The sequence below is a fragment of the Sphaerodactylus townsendi genome, linkage group LG07 (genome assembly GCF_021028975.2).
Source record: "Sphaerodactylus townsendi isolate TG3544 linkage group LG07, MPM_Stown_v2.3, whole genome shotgun sequence".
Taxonomy (NCBI): Eukaryota; Metazoa; Chordata; class Lepidosauria; order Squamata; family Sphaerodactylidae; genus Sphaerodactylus; species Sphaerodactylus townsendi.
Window position 1 is genome coordinate 43,310,550 of NC_059431.1, and position 15,769 is coordinate 43,326,318.

Sequence of the window (15,769 nt, forward strand, 5' to 3'; positions counted from 1 at the left end):
GGTATTCCATTTTCCCCTTCCTCCACTTACTACTATTAAGCTACTGGTTTCCAGACAGATTTTCCCCACTCATTGTCTTAAAGGAAGGTAGAAGGTGAGAATGTGACACATTGACAAGGAGGATGAGGACAGAAAGAATGATGCAAAGCAGCTAGAGGATGGCTGGCCCATGACCCACTTTTAAAGGTTCACAACTCACTTTTGGGTCCTGTTCCACAGAATAGGAGGCACACCAAAGAAAATGTGAGCAAAGTTTATCAATAAAAAAAATATGTGAGCTTATCTTACTTTCTGAACCCATCCAAGTGCTAGAGAAACCCATGAGGGAATCTCACTAAGCAAGGAACTTTGATTAAAAATGCAGCAGAACTGCTCTCATCTCATCCCCACTACATATCTGATTAAAGATTGTGCGTATGTACTAGATGAGGACATAAATTGTTTGTTAACTGAGTCTGTTAAGAGCTAGGGGTTTTTTTTGGACTGGCTCTTTTGTTAGGAAAAAAGCATAAGGAAAAGCAAAAGATATTCGTAATGAGGCAGATAATAATACCAATCCAAATAAGAGTCAATGTAGAAAAACCTATAAGACACTCTCACTGCATCTGTGGCAAAAACAGAACCATACACCAATCACAGTGCTGTGGACTGAAAAACTCTCATATTATTTATGAATGAAAGTCACCCGTCAATATATGGTGATGGCTGAATTATCCCATATATGTACAAAAACAAATCAAGCAAAGACAAAATCACAACAGTGCAGTTCTATGCAGGCCATGAATTCACCAGTTAATTTCTACAGCTAGATATCATTTATTTGTTTGTTTAACAAAATATTTATCCCACCTTTGTACCTTCACAAGGACCACGGAGACAACTAACAAATTAAAACATACATTAATAAAACCACATATTATAATTGCAACCTTCCAACACAGATCATTCAAACTATTAAAAACCAGATTTAACTACACAGACATAGAAAACAATTAAAATGTTGGTCAGGCAAGGCAATCACTGAGGGAACACTAAATGAAAAAAAATGTCTTCACCTGCTGGCAACAGAAAGGGACAGATAGATCTCCCTGGGGAGAGATCCAGTGGTGGGATCCAAAAATTTTAGCAACAGGTTCCCTCGCCAGCCCCCCCTCAGCAAAGGGGGCAGAGGCATACCTAGGCAAACCTGAGCCCTGGGCAAAACCTGAGTTGGATGCCCCCCCATGGGCAGCCACCCCACCACGACCCCCCCAAATTTTTTGCACCAGGTCATTTCTAAATCATCATCACATTATAGAAAATGCCCCAACTCACAAATCTGAACACAGCAATGGTGAAACACACAGGTTCTTTGATAGAGACTGGTGAGATAAAAGGTACAAAAGGCTGAGAATCAATGAATTGCAGTACCTGAAAGGGATTAACCCAGTTCAGGGAGTTATATTATTAGTCGCAATTGCTATATGGAACCTTCATGTTCAAAGGCAGTATGCCTCTCAGGGAGGCGAGGGCATGGAGATGGAAAAGCGGATCCAATTAGTAACCCCCTCTCGGCACACACAAATAATTAGTATCCCACTCTCGGGAACTGGTGAGAACCTGCTGGATCCCACCTCTGGAGAGATCCCCTCCCCTTTCCTACCATCCCCTGCATGCCACCCCTCCTTCCCCTCCCCCTCCCTATGCTAGGGTGGGTTGGCCATGTCCAGATGTTGGGCCCCCTTCCCTTCCCTCTCCTCTCTTGCATGCCACCCCTCACTCCCTCCCCTTCCCTTGCATGCCACCCTCCCTTTCCCCCTCCCTCTACTAGGGTGGGTGGGCCACATCCAGATGCCGGGGCCCCTCCTTTGCATGCCACCCTTACTCCCTCCCCTCCCTCCCCTTCCCTTGCATGCCACCCCTCCTTCCCCTCCCCCTCCCTACACTAGGGTGGGTGGGCCATGTCCAGATGCCAGGGCTCCTCCCCCTCCCTCTTCTCCCTTGCATGCCACCCCTCACTCCCTCCTTTCCCTCCCCTTCCCTTTCATGCCACCCCTCCCTTTCTTCCTCCCTCTACTAGGGTGGGTGGGCCATGTCCAGATGCTGAGACCCCTCCCCTCCCTTGCATGCCACCCCATACTCCCTCCCCTTCCCTTGCATGCCACCCCTCCTTCCCCTTCCCCTCCCTACACTAGGGTGGGTGGGCCATGTCCAGTTGCTGGGGCTCCTCCCCTTTTCTCCCCTCCCTTGCATGCCACCCCACACTCCCTCCCCTCCCTCCCCTTCCCTTCCCTTGCATGCCACCCCTCCTGCCCCTGCCCCTCCCCCTGCTAGAGTTTTGGTGCCACAACTAAAAGAGTTCTCTCCTGAGTTGCCATCTGCATAATCTCAGAAGGCAGGGGCACCCAAAGCAGTGCCTTTGAAGATGACTGTAGTGGTTGGATGGATTCATAAAAGAGCAGACAGTCCTTCAGGCCAGCCTACAAACAACTACCCTTTCAACAGTAAAACAGATCTATCCATAAAACTGACAATTCCAATTACAATATGCTTTCCCATAACTATTAAAAAGACAATAACAATAAAACAACTAATCGATTAAAATCCATGACAGACTAAATTAAGCATTGGTAAAATCTAAAAGCCCATCTACATATGGTTAAAGATTAGAGTTCCCTGGTTTTGGTTTAATATGTGCTAGTGCAGGGGTAGGGAACCTGCAGCTCTCCAGATGTTCAGGAACTACAATTCCCATCAGCCTCTGTCAGCATGGCCAATTGGCCATGCTGACAGAGGCTGATGGGAATTGTAGTTCCTGAACATCTGGAGAGCCGCAGGTTCCCTACCCCTGTGCTAGTGGTATGCTGGTCAGTCAGACTCCTACCCTTCATTGTGACTGTGAAGATGCATAGGAACAAGCAAGGGAACTCAGTCTGGGGTCTCTTTGTGGGGATGTTTCAACTTCTACCAACATTTTAGTCTGTCACCAGGGAAAGGATGAAGCTCTGAGCTACTTTATGATTCTAAGTCCTTGCCCCACCCTCAGTGGTCATGTTTGTCCCATCTGCCAACAGTGGAAGGTTGATACCATGGTTACACCTATGTGACATTCCACACAACCATGGTGTTTTGTCAGAATAAGTCAATGATGGTAGCTCCAGTAAGCTTAGTAACAATCCTATCCTTGTCCAGCAGATTTACATAGCAAAGAGGGCAGCCTTCTCCAAGCCTGGAAGTATCACATAAAAGGAAAGAGAAATAGCACCCTCATCTACTGGGTCAATGAACACATCATACCACAATTTTACCCCCTACATTGCCTCCCAGATTATTTCTGGCCGCAATAGCAGTAGGAGTTTGCAGACCATCTTCAAGTGCATTACAATGGCCCAATTAAGATGTTACTAAAGCTAGGGTGACCATGAAGTCTTCCTATTCCAGGAGTGGCTGCAATTGGCAGTTAGTTAAAAGCACTCCAATCTGTGATACCAGCTCTTCTTTTTTGGGGTGAGGGGAGAGACACAATCTCTGTCAGTGTATATAGGTTGTACACCTATCTTTGGATCAGTCCACAACCATATGTTTTAATTTTGTTTGTTTACCTTCATCAAGTCCTATATTCAGTAATTGAATATATTTTGATCTAACTGCCTTCAATTTGGTACTTTATGGCATTCATAAAAACACATGAAAAACGACAGCTGAATCCCTCATCCCCCCCAAAAAACAATTCATATGTGATAAAAAAAGAAAGTGAATGAAAAAATGAACTCACGGTTATAGAAAAATATGAACTACCTTAATAGCTAACACTTCTAGAAGCTTCCTAGCAGTTGGTGGAGTTATTCCATTAATAAATGGAGAACAGGTACCTTTCAGATGGAATGATCACTGTATGAAAAGACGAGGCTTCCACCCACAAGCAGGTCTGAGTTCAACTAAACAAAAGTCTTCATAAAATTCTCCATATTCATTTAACATGGCTCAGTTCTGCCCTTTGGCAAGAGACTTTGCATACTGTACTCATTCTGTAGCTGCTGAGTCATTCTGCCAGCTAAAAGACACCTTTTTTTTACATACAAGATACAGAAATCAGTTTGTGGCTGCCTAACCAGAGGAAGAACCTCCAGCCTTCAACCAAGTGAAACCTGAGGCAAAGTTAAGAGAATTAGTTGCTTGTCCCTCTCCTGCGCCCCCCCACTCCATCCCGGCAATTAAATTACGGTGACTGGCTTTCAGTATTGCCCATTTCAGTACCTTCTCTTAAAACTACAGAGCTGCACTCATTTGAGATCAATAGGGCAGATGTAGCTGAAACCTGGCAAGATTTTAGTTTACAACCAAAGGGTAGAGCTATGATCTTTAATTAATTTAATTTGCTTAAAGTGGATGTTTCGTTTTGGAGCCAAGTTTTGCAGAGGCAGATGGATTATTTGGCATATTCAGCAACCGCAGAATAACATTTAGACACTGCTTCAGATTCATTGGACATGGTAGACAAAGGCAAAAACTTGCATTATTGAAATGTTCGTACACATGCATTCTTTGTTGTGGCTTGTGGAATGACCTTCCTGCCTAAGGTCAGGAAGCGTCCTGCACTTGAATCACTCCATAGAATGTGCAAAATATAAATGTTCAGAGCATAAATGTTCAGGAGGACATTTTTATGAAGGAATTAGACAACGAAGGAAAGACATGATAGAAGTTTATGAAATTATGCATGGGGTGGAGAGAGAGGAAAGGGAGCTTTTCCTCTCCCTCTCCCAAAATTTCTAGTAGAAACTATGATGGAAGCACTAGAATGTCCCCACATTGTTTGCTGGTGAGAAGTTACTCCACTGGCTGACTGAATGGTATGGGGGTTGGGGAGAAGCTCTCAAGCAAGGGATTCCCTGCTGCCATCAGAGGCCTGGCAAACTTGTGATGGCGTCTAATAAAGTAGATTTAGGACAGACAAAAGGAAATAAAATGAGTGATTAAAATGTAGAATTTGCTGCCAGAAGATGTAACAGTAGCCACAAGCATAGAAGCTTTAAAAGGGGATTAGACAAATCCCTGGAGGATACGTTTAAGAATGGCTATTGGTCATGGTGACTAAAGAGAACCTCCATGTTCAAAGGCAGTAAATTTCTGAATACCAGTGCCAGGAGGCAACATCAGGGGAAGACCTTGGCATCTATGTGCTGTTGTTGGTCTTCCAGGGTAAAGGATGCTGGATCAGATGAACCACTGGTCTGATCCAGCAAAGCTTATCTTATATTATTAGAACTGCAATATAATTGAACAGTCCCAAATGGCACTTTAATGGAATTCCCTACCCTTGCTGAAGAGGAAGTGAGGGGCTGCCATGTAATACCCCTTATACTCCATATCTTCAGAGGAACCTGGTCTAAGGGTACAGTGCCCAGCTACATCCTGATGTTCAGTTGAATGCAGAACCTAGTGCCCTGTGTTAAAATCTTCCTAATCTTCCTAATCTGCTTCTCATATTTCTGGGGGTGACAGGCTCCGAAGTATGTTATGATATTTATATTTAATATACTGAAATATCTTTCAGGTACCTGCGAATGAGGTCTTATGGCCTGCTGAATTGTATTTTAAGATTTCTTTTTTAAAAAAATGTGTATTTAATTTGTTAGCTAGACCGAGGCAGATCGGCGCTGCTGGTGTTGCTTGATCTCACAGCAGCGTTTGATATGGTCGATCACGACCTTTTGATCCACCGCCTGGCTGCCTATGGGATACGGGGCATTGTCCTTCAGTGGATTGCCTCGTTTCTCCAGGGTCGGGGTCAGCAGGTGTGGTGCGGGGATGAGGCTTCCCAGAGGGCCCCACTTAGTTGTGGGGTCCCTCAGGGGGCCTTGCTTTCCCTGCTTTTATTTAACATCTACATGCGACCCCTTGCTCAGCTGGTGTGGAGTTTTGGGCTGGTTTGTCACCAATATGCGGATGACACCCAACTCATTCTGTTGATGGAGAGGGGGGGCGGCCTCTGCCCCTGCAGCTCTGCAGAACTGTTTGGAGTCGGTCGCTGGTTGGTTGAGGCAGAGTGGGTTAAAACTTAATCCAACGAAGACGGAGGTCCTCTGGCTGGGCTGGGGGGAGAGATCGAGGGAATTCCAGCCGCCTGTTTTGGAGGGGGTTGCGTTGGCCCCGATGTCCCTGGTTTGCAGCCTGGGGGTCCGCCTGGACTCTTCATTATCAATGGAGGCCCAGGTGGCCCATGTTACCCAGGTTGCATTTTTTCATCTTCGCCAGGCACGGTGGCTGGCTCCCTTTCTCTCCCAGTCTGACCTGGCCACTATGATCCATGCGACGGTCACCTTGAGGTTGGATTACTGTAACTCGCTCTACGCGGGCATTCCCTTACAACTGATCAGGAAGCTGAAGCTGGTCCAGAATGCGGTGGCCCGGCTGTTGACAGGTGGTGATTATCTAGATCATATCACCCCTGTGCTATGCTGCCTGCACTGGCTCCCAGGGAGTTCTGGATCGTTTTCAAGGTGTTGGTATTGACCTTCAAGGCCTTACATGGCATGGGGCCCTCATACCTATGGGACTGCATCACCCCTTATGTTCCACATAGGCCGCTGCAGTCGACTGCGGCAGAACTGCTGGAGACCCCTGGCCCTGCGACGATGCGGCTCGCTTCAACCCGGGCCAGGGTCTTTACGGCTCTGGCCCCTGCCTGGTGGAATGCTCTACCTCCAGCTGTCTGGGCCCTGCGGGACCTTGGTGAATTCCGCAGGGCCTGTAAGACAGATCTATTCCACCGGGCTTTTGGAGGGGCTGGCCGCGGTTCTATTGCCCCCCATTGAAACCGGAACTAAACTGCCTTTTCCATCTTGGTAGGGCCCTGATTCCATCCTGGGCCCTGCCTCTTTTCCCTTCTCCTTTGGCCTTTAGACCAGGCGCCTGTGTGTGTGTTTTTACACAACCTTTGTTGTTTAATTTGTATTTATTGTTTTAATTGCTGCTGAATTTTAATGAGTTAGATTTTATGTTATATTGATTTACTGTTCTGGAAACAGTCATGTTGTGAGCCGCCTCAAGCCCTTCGGGGATGAGGTGGCCAATAAATTTTAATAATAACAATAATAACAATAATAACAATAATAGCAATAATAACAATATAATAACAATAACAGCAACAACAACAGCAACAACAACAACAACAATCATCATCATCATCATCATCATCATCATCATCATCATCATCATCATCATCAAGGTAAAAATAGTTGAGCAAATGCTTTGGCTAATAACATTCAGGCAAAGCATATTCTGCTTTCTGTTTGTCTGTGATCTTATGAATGTTCCATAATTAATATAGTGGACATTCTAAACCTTTCTGTTGTTGCACTAGCTATTCTCCCCACCAAAATCCACCTTCTTTCTCTATTTGAAATGCTTCCATTGACACAAAATGAAGCATCTCAGAGCATCAGTTATTCTATGTTTATGTCACCCCTTTGAGCTACAACAACGAATCATCATAAAAGAATGTCACACCCTTGCTCTATTTGTCCACTTTTGCCGTCAACACAGATGAGGAGAGAGAGAGAAGTCAACAGCAGGCCCAGCAAAAATATTAGTGAAAAGAAGAAATATCAAAGGGTCCATTCAGAAAATGAGATCTGAACCAGTTCTGTGAGAAAGGTAGTTTTGAGACCTAGACGTTTTTCTTTGAATTCAGTTTCATACCTCAGATTAAAAAGAAAAACACCCAAACAAGTGAATAAGAAGCATATGGATTTAGTTTCTTCAGTCTACCTTTATTTGTGGAGACAAGAAATCAGGCAGCACCATTCAGATGTAGGGGGAGGGTGGAAAGCATGTGTGGCATAAGTCTGCAGACTTGGAGGGTGTCATTTTCAGACTGGAACGCTGGTGGAAGCCAACAAAAGTCAGCTTCACCCCAGTCCGCCCCCTCTTGTACTGGTGTCTGCTTGGACACCAGCGTAGTCCCTGGCAGCACGCACTTCCAGGTTTGGCTGCTATGGAGCTGTGTGGTGCTCAGACACGAGTGCATTTGCTTTCTTTGCTGCTGTGGGTGTCTTTCTCAACTGCTTTCAGCCCCCATAAAACTCATTCAACTGTTATCCTGGGGCCTTTCCCCACTTACCTTAAGCCCCGTGCTACTCTCCAAAAGTAGCGCGGGGTCCCCCGGCATTCCACATGACAGGGGCGGCAACAGCGCAGCCGCCCCAATGCTGCCGCTGTCGTGCCCCCTCAGTGCGTGGCATCCTTGGCGCTCTTTTAAACGGCACCTTGTGATGACCCGGGCGCACGGCATAGGGGGGATTAAGGTAAGTGGGGAAAGGCCCCTGGTCTCAGAGAGGATTAAATTGCTTCCAGCCTGCAGTTTAAAGCTGGATCTGGGCAAGCTGAGGTCAGTATCAAATGTGGGCTCTCTTCCCTGATCCCCACAAGGAGATTGGGTGCAGGGCAAGCTAGGTGGTCTTACTCTCAAACTCCATATGGTGATTGGCGGTGAGGCGAGTTTGGCTGGTTCCGCTCCTGAGCTCCATATGTGCAGTTCAGGGGCTGCTCGCCGGTGTTCAACTGCACCCCTGTCCTGAACTCCAAGGGGAGTGCAGGGCTGGGGTGCAGTTGTAAGGAAGGTGTGACTCTTTAATGTGCACCCAAAAAAGTGGTACCAGGGCTCCACTTCGCCTGCCCACCTCGCTATGCCACTGCCAATGAAAACCACAATAGTTATAATACCCACAAGATCTGTAATTTCATGTCACCATCCGGGTGACTAACCAAGGAAGGAGGAGCATAAATAATCACACCCAGCTACTGAAGAAATAAGACAAATAAGGTAAATAAATGTAAATAAAATAACAGTAAGAATAGGGGTGTAGGGAGACTAGCAAAGATGCAAGTCACTGCCTCAGCCATAGGCCTGGTAGAACATATCCATCATAGAGGACTTGTGCAGATCCTGCAGGGCCCAGGTCTCAGTTGACAGAACTTTTCAACCAGGACCATCTTCTGTCCCAAGTTCAGGCCTTATATCAGCAGTCAATAACACTGGGCATTTGTTGAGGCTCCTTCTTGGCACCAGGCCCACTGCAAGCCACTGCTGCATCTTCCTCTGTCTGTTCTTCACCATTTCCTTTTCTGACCAAAGTGGTGCTGAACATATGAACAGCTGCCTCTTCTGCACTACCAACCCCCAGCTAGTGCTGATTATGGGAGCTTCTGTGCCTGACTAGGTGAACCTTCACTGTTCTGCTCCTCCTGGCCTGGAAGGAGTGGAATGAGTCAGCAGCAGGCAGCAGCAGCAACTTGTATGCTCAGTACTTGCCAGTTCTGAGAAAGGCTTGGACAGTAGGAGATGATTGTGGGTCATGTGCTCAATATCAACTAGTGTTCGGCAAAGAAGCAAGACCAACTCAGTCAGTATAAAACCCAATGTAACAGAGAAGATCCACTACAGGTTCCATGCCTGGGCTCACACAAAGCCTTGCCTAACAAATCACAATATTTCCAAGTCATTTGACAATTCAGGTATGGGTTTCTTCTAAGATTTCTTTGCGCTTACATATTTATTCATTTATAATATTTCTGTGCTGCCTCTTCAGAGTGCTTCTTGAGATGGCTTATACTTGGGGCAAAGCTTTGCTTATTTTTTTATCCAGTTATATTTGTGAAATTTGATAGAAACACAACTGCAAAAATTTGGTGGTGGTTTTGGAATGGTTGAATATAAAATACACAAAAATGGCCCCTGATAAGTGGTATGGAAGAAACGAACAAAATAGAAAGAATAACCAAGAAAATAGGTGGGACAAAAGTGGTCTTCCCAATGAAATCATGAAAGAAAATTAAAAGAAGTAGAAAAAAATGCATACCTATTGGCTGTTAAAAGCATTTTTGCACCATTTATGATAAATGGTCATAGGATTGAAAAAGAAATAAGACTATCAAATAAATTCCCTTAAACTGCATTTTGGTTCTCTACCTTTGGATAGTTTGTCCAATTTGATTAGATTGAATTCCTTTTGAATAAGCACCAGGATCTTTCCTGTAACTTTACTAGGTGTTTTCTTCCCCCTCCCCTTCTCTAAGAGCTTTGCTAGATTGGCATTATCCCATAGTAGTGTCACAGCCTGTAGTCGTTTAATGCCTCTTCTCGTGGGGTCAGGATTCCACGCCCAAATGCATTTAGCAGGTCCGTACAGTAATTTTAAATGTCTTTCTTTCAATCTTTTGCTATCTTCAATTATACCTTTCCACCCTACTATTTGTGTAATTTTCTTCTGTCTGAAGTCTCTTTACTGTTGTTCTCTATTGCGCAGCATGACAAATTACCCATCAAGCTATATCTTTTCAGCCCAGAAATGTGCAGCAACACAGAGTCATGGCATTATCACATGTTGTGCACTTTATTTCCTTACAGTTCATTCAAGTGTGTCACGTTATTTCCCTGCTTCCTTTTTGTCATCACATAGATTAACCATTTTATCGGCTGTAAACTTTGAAAACAATTAGAAACTCATTACAGTGTGAGCCTGAAAATAAATACCTATTCAAGCCAGTGCTATGTATACATTTTCCTTATCATCCCTGGTAAAAACAATAGTCATGAATCCTTCAGTTTTAGAGAAGCTTAGGCTTTTGTCCTGATCATACGGACTGAGTAACCTTGGTGCTGGACAAGTGTTACTTGTTGCCCCTGGCTACTACACAAATTTGCTGCAAGGCACCATTCCATCTGACAGAGAATACAAACCTCTTGTGTGGAAAATGAAACTCTCTTGGCCAGATGTGTTTTCTACATATGAGCTCCAGCAAGGTACCAATAGCTCTATAGCTGTTACTGAGATATTTCGCAAATACTGTTTTCATGACATACAGATACAGGATTCTAAAAATAAAAGACAAACCTGGGAGAACTAGCAAGATCAACTGGTAAACAGTCATGGTTTTATTTTGTTTTTAAAAGTATTGTTATTAAGTTGTTGCAGCGGTGGGATTCAAAAATTTTAAAACAGGTTCACATGGTGGTGGGGCCAATGGGGCCGGGTGGGGAATGTCACGGTGGGGGCGTGGGCTGGGCGTTCCGGAGGCGGGGCATTCCAGAGCAGGGTGGGCAGTGCTGTGGCAGGAGCACAGGTTCTGTGCACCCCAGGTGCAGTTCCCCCTCGCTCCGCCTCTGGATTTAAATAATGACCGTTTACAGTATTTAAAAAGTGATATACCGAAAGATAGTGTATTATATTTCAAGAAAAAAAGAAAATGAAACATCTTTACCTACAATACTTTCCCAACCTTTATAACAAACAATGAACAAATAAACAAACAAAAAAGAAAAACAGAATTATCAAACCCATTTCTCCAAACATTACACTGCTCTTAACCACTACACCATGCTGGCTCTCTTCATCAAGACACAGCCAACTTATGGCAACCAAGAGGACAGGACTAACAGATGCAGTTTGCCATAGAGTGTTTTCCCTGACTTTAGGAGTAAAATGGCAAGTCTAGGCTTCTCTTGACACAAATTACTCAGGCTAGGCAGAGACCAGGAAAAACGAGCCTTAAAACAGAGAATGGAAGATATTAAGAAACAGTTAGTGGGGTATAATTTTTTTTAAATAAAACATTCCCTTCTCACTGGACACAGTGTGTAACAGACTTCCCTCTGTGATACACCTCTGAAGATACCAGCCACAGATGCATGTGAAACACTAGGAACAAAATCCACCAGACCACGGCCACACAGCCTGGAAAACCCACCACAACCAGTGGAAATTAACTGTTTTGCCAGGCTAATAGTTGAGGAGAATCTACTATATAAAGTTGCCATTTTCTCCTGGTGAACTGATCTCTGTGCTTGGAAAACAGTTGCAATTGCAGGAGATCTCCAGCCACCACCTGGAGGTTGGAACAATATATGACTTGTGCTCCTTAGTTATCTATGAACTTATTTTAAGAGACACAATATTGTAAAAATCAGTGCTGTCCCCTCCCGGCCTTGGGATCGGGCGCCATATATTATTGCTGTTGCTGTGTTTTATGGTTATAGATTTGTAAATTGTTTTAAACTACCTTAGTTTCTATGTGTAAAATGTTGTTTTTAGCCTGCTGTGTTTAATGTTATTATGTATTGTTGTTGCAAGCCTGCTGTATGCCACCCAGAGCCCTTCGGGGATGGGCGGTTTAAAATCTAATAAATAAATAGATAGATAGATAGATAGATAGATAGATAGATAGATAGATAGATAGATAGATAGATAGATAGATAGATAGATAGATAGATAGATAGATAGATAGATAGATAGATAGATAGATAGATAAATGAAATCACATACGTAATTGTTTTAACTAAATGGGTTATGCAACTCCATTTAATAGCATAATATAAAAAACTACTAATTAAAACATTGCAGGTTCAATTGTTCATGACTGAATGCATTCTAGCATCAGAGCCCTGCTTCACTCACTTTCAGATCTCCATTTATGCAATTAATGCACCAGCTGCTGTGTTCACCATAAAAGAAGATGATCCTGAATTTAAGTGCCCTCCTCCAAAAAGAAGGTAATGTTGGCTTTTTAAAAAAAGTCATAGGGTTCTTATGCACTTGTCTTATGCTCATTGAGCATACATTCCCTTCTGGTTGGATTCTATGTTACACACATATTTCCCTCTGGAACTCAACATGTTTTTAGATCTAAGAATGTTCGTGATTTCCAAAAGCTCTTAAAGTGTGACTTTTCAGGGGAAACAAAGGGGATCAATATGGGCTTCCCTTTCTTCAGGTTTGCTCTCTCCTCCTGGCTTTCCTCACCCACACAAGAGCAGTTCCTCCCACATAGGCTTAACAAGGAAGGGGGGGGGGTTAGGCCAAATCGTGCATCAGCTTGGCTGTGGATGCTTTGTGGTGGGTTTTCCCTGTTTAAACAAAAAAAAAGGGAAAAACCCACTGCCATGTCCCTAGAGACATCCTCACTATTTTCTTTATTTAAGCTTCAGTTACCCTTAGTTAGAATGGGCTTTTTTGTACAGTTTTCTGTGGGAGGGGACCTGCGATAGACTCCTGCAGAGGTAAGGGAATCTCTTGTGCTTTGCTGATCATAGCATTTGTTGTATTTTTCTGGTGGGTCTGAACATAGGGTACCCTTGAGACATGACCAGTGCCATGCTCAGCAAGGTTTCACCCCTTTTAGTCCACTGATGTCAATGGGCTTTGAAGGGTGATGCTGTGTTAAGGGTTGCCCTGAGTGTCACCTAACACAGGGCCTAGTTGTATCAGGCACTACATGTTACTATGCTTTTAATCTGACCAGGCTGCTCCTGAATGTGGATCAGTGTCCCTAGGGCTTTAGGTTACTAAGAAGTTTGGCGTGAAATCTCTCTTGGTGAAAACTATTTCTAACCTGGCTAAGCTGCCATACCTGCAAAGAATCAAAATAATGGTGGTGCATTTGGTAGAAAGACCTGCGAAGGACAAGGGTAACTGGTTACTTCGGGCACTGATCAAAATATTCTTTAATATAGGTGCCTTTTTGAAATATTCAAATGTATAAAATTTAGAACATAATTAACCAAACCTACTGCATGTTAATATAAGTAAAGGCTACCATTAAGGGGGATTTTTTTCATTTAAACAATAAATCACCAGAACTTGAGTAAACTCGTAACTCAAGGAGAGCCAGCATGATGTAGTGGTTAAGAGTGGTGGACTGATGGTATAGCGACTGAGAGCAGTTGACTGTAATCTGGAGAACTGGGTTTGATTCCCCACTCCCTAACATGTGCAGCAGAGTCTTATCTGGTGAACTGGATTTGTTTTCTCACTCCTATGCATGAAGTCTGCTTGGTGACCTTGGGCTAGTCACAGTTCTTTGAAACTCTCTCAGTCACACCCACCTCAGAAGGTGTCTCTTGTGGGGAGAGAAAGGGAAAGGAGTTTGTAAGCTACCTTGAGTCTCCTTATAGGCGAGAAAGGTGGGGCATACATTCAGATCTTTTTTTCTTCTTCACCTCACAGATTAAAATCTTTGCATTCATTATCTAAAATTTTGGCTGAGTGATCATAGCCAGTTTATGATGCAACAAAACAGATTTAAAAGTGCTGAAGCATTTTTTAATCTTCTTGCTGCTGAAGAGTAAAGAGCTGCTTCTTGTTTTCTCTAAACTATTTATTTATTTATTTTATTTATTTTATTTATTAATTCGGCTTTTATACCGCCCGATCCCTGAAGGTACACTGGTAACAGTGTATCCATATATAAACTATAATGGTACATCACTACTCGGACCACATTAGGACTGTATGTGGGAGTTTACTGATTTTGTGCCTGTGTCAGATGACAGCTTTTTCAGAGGCATAATTGAATCATGGATGATCTAAAACATCATCCAAACCCAACGTAAATGGCTAGGTCTCGTGACCAATGAGCAGTTAGTTTAATCATTTTTTTTCCCTAAACACATTTTGGCAAAGACTTGCTAGAACAGAAGATTAAAGGGAATCATGTATCAGATTTGTGTTTTCAAGAAAAAGGATTGGATCATTCACAATGCTGCTGGAAGGCTTGAAATGACTCCAACTGAGAATCTGAAACCCACATTTTTGTTAATATAATATTTTGCAATATATGCAAATCATTCATTTTCCCTCTGGTTGTCATTCAGAAGGACCAGGTATCTTCAGCATATTTTTTCACATTGCTATCATGTTGTGTTAAAAGAAAAAAAAGGAGGGAGGAGGGAGGGACAGTACAGCTGATGAACAGGGTGATTGCCATATGAATCACATTGTAAAAGGTTCCTTCCAAAACCCTTGAAACACTGGCAGTTGTTTTCAGCAAGTGGCGGCTTGACTGTAGCACTGTCAATGTTGATGTCCTTGTGCAAATATAAAAGAGCAGTGTGCTTAAGGGAAGCTTGTCCATGCTAGACTGGAGCCAAATTTTCAGTCTCCCTGTGGCACTAAAAGCTTGCTCAGCTGTTGCAGATAATGCAAGAGTAGCAAGCAGATTTTTGCCACTTAGAAATAAAAATAAGTTCTGTAGGAATTCACCAACATCTGCTACTGACCCAACATTCGGGACATAAACAGTGACACTGGGTCAACAGCCATGGTACAGTTTCTGAAGAAATATGGCAATGACTTTGTGAGAAGCTTATCTATAGAAGGAAATAAGTAATCGTAACTCGCTCCCCAGACTGTTGTCCACTTTACCAACATAACTTACATGTCTTGTGGACTGAGGGTGATTCTCATGTATAGTTATAGTAGTTCCAAAGAAATAAATAGAGCTACCCTTCACATATGATGCATGAGGACTGTCTTCTACAAACACTGTTATTTGGATGAATCTTTTTGAACTCTACAAATGAAACAGCCATGTCTGGTACTCTAGTGTGCTAGTTTGTACTCCCTGTGAATATCTAATCCAACTGCTGGCATTCAGTCTAAAACCTGTAAACCACATTCTTTCGAACAGTTGCTTCATGTTTGTCAGATTTCTCTATGGGAGTTTTTTTTTCCCATTTGGAAGAGCCCCCAGCCATCAAGTCTGAGACATAGTTTCCAGGGATATAAGCACATCTTGTGCTTCTTGAATTCCAAATATTTCTTAGGAATCCAACAGAGCATGTTCTGATAGCCTTTGGAATGGAAAGTTCTTAGATTTCAGAGCTCAGAAATTAGATTCCATTTCTGAATGCAAGTTGTTACATCATTTTATTGTAATTAGACCTCTTTACTTTACAGTTGTCCATTGTCATACTGAAGATATTCACAAGATGTTAAAAGTGTTTTAAAAA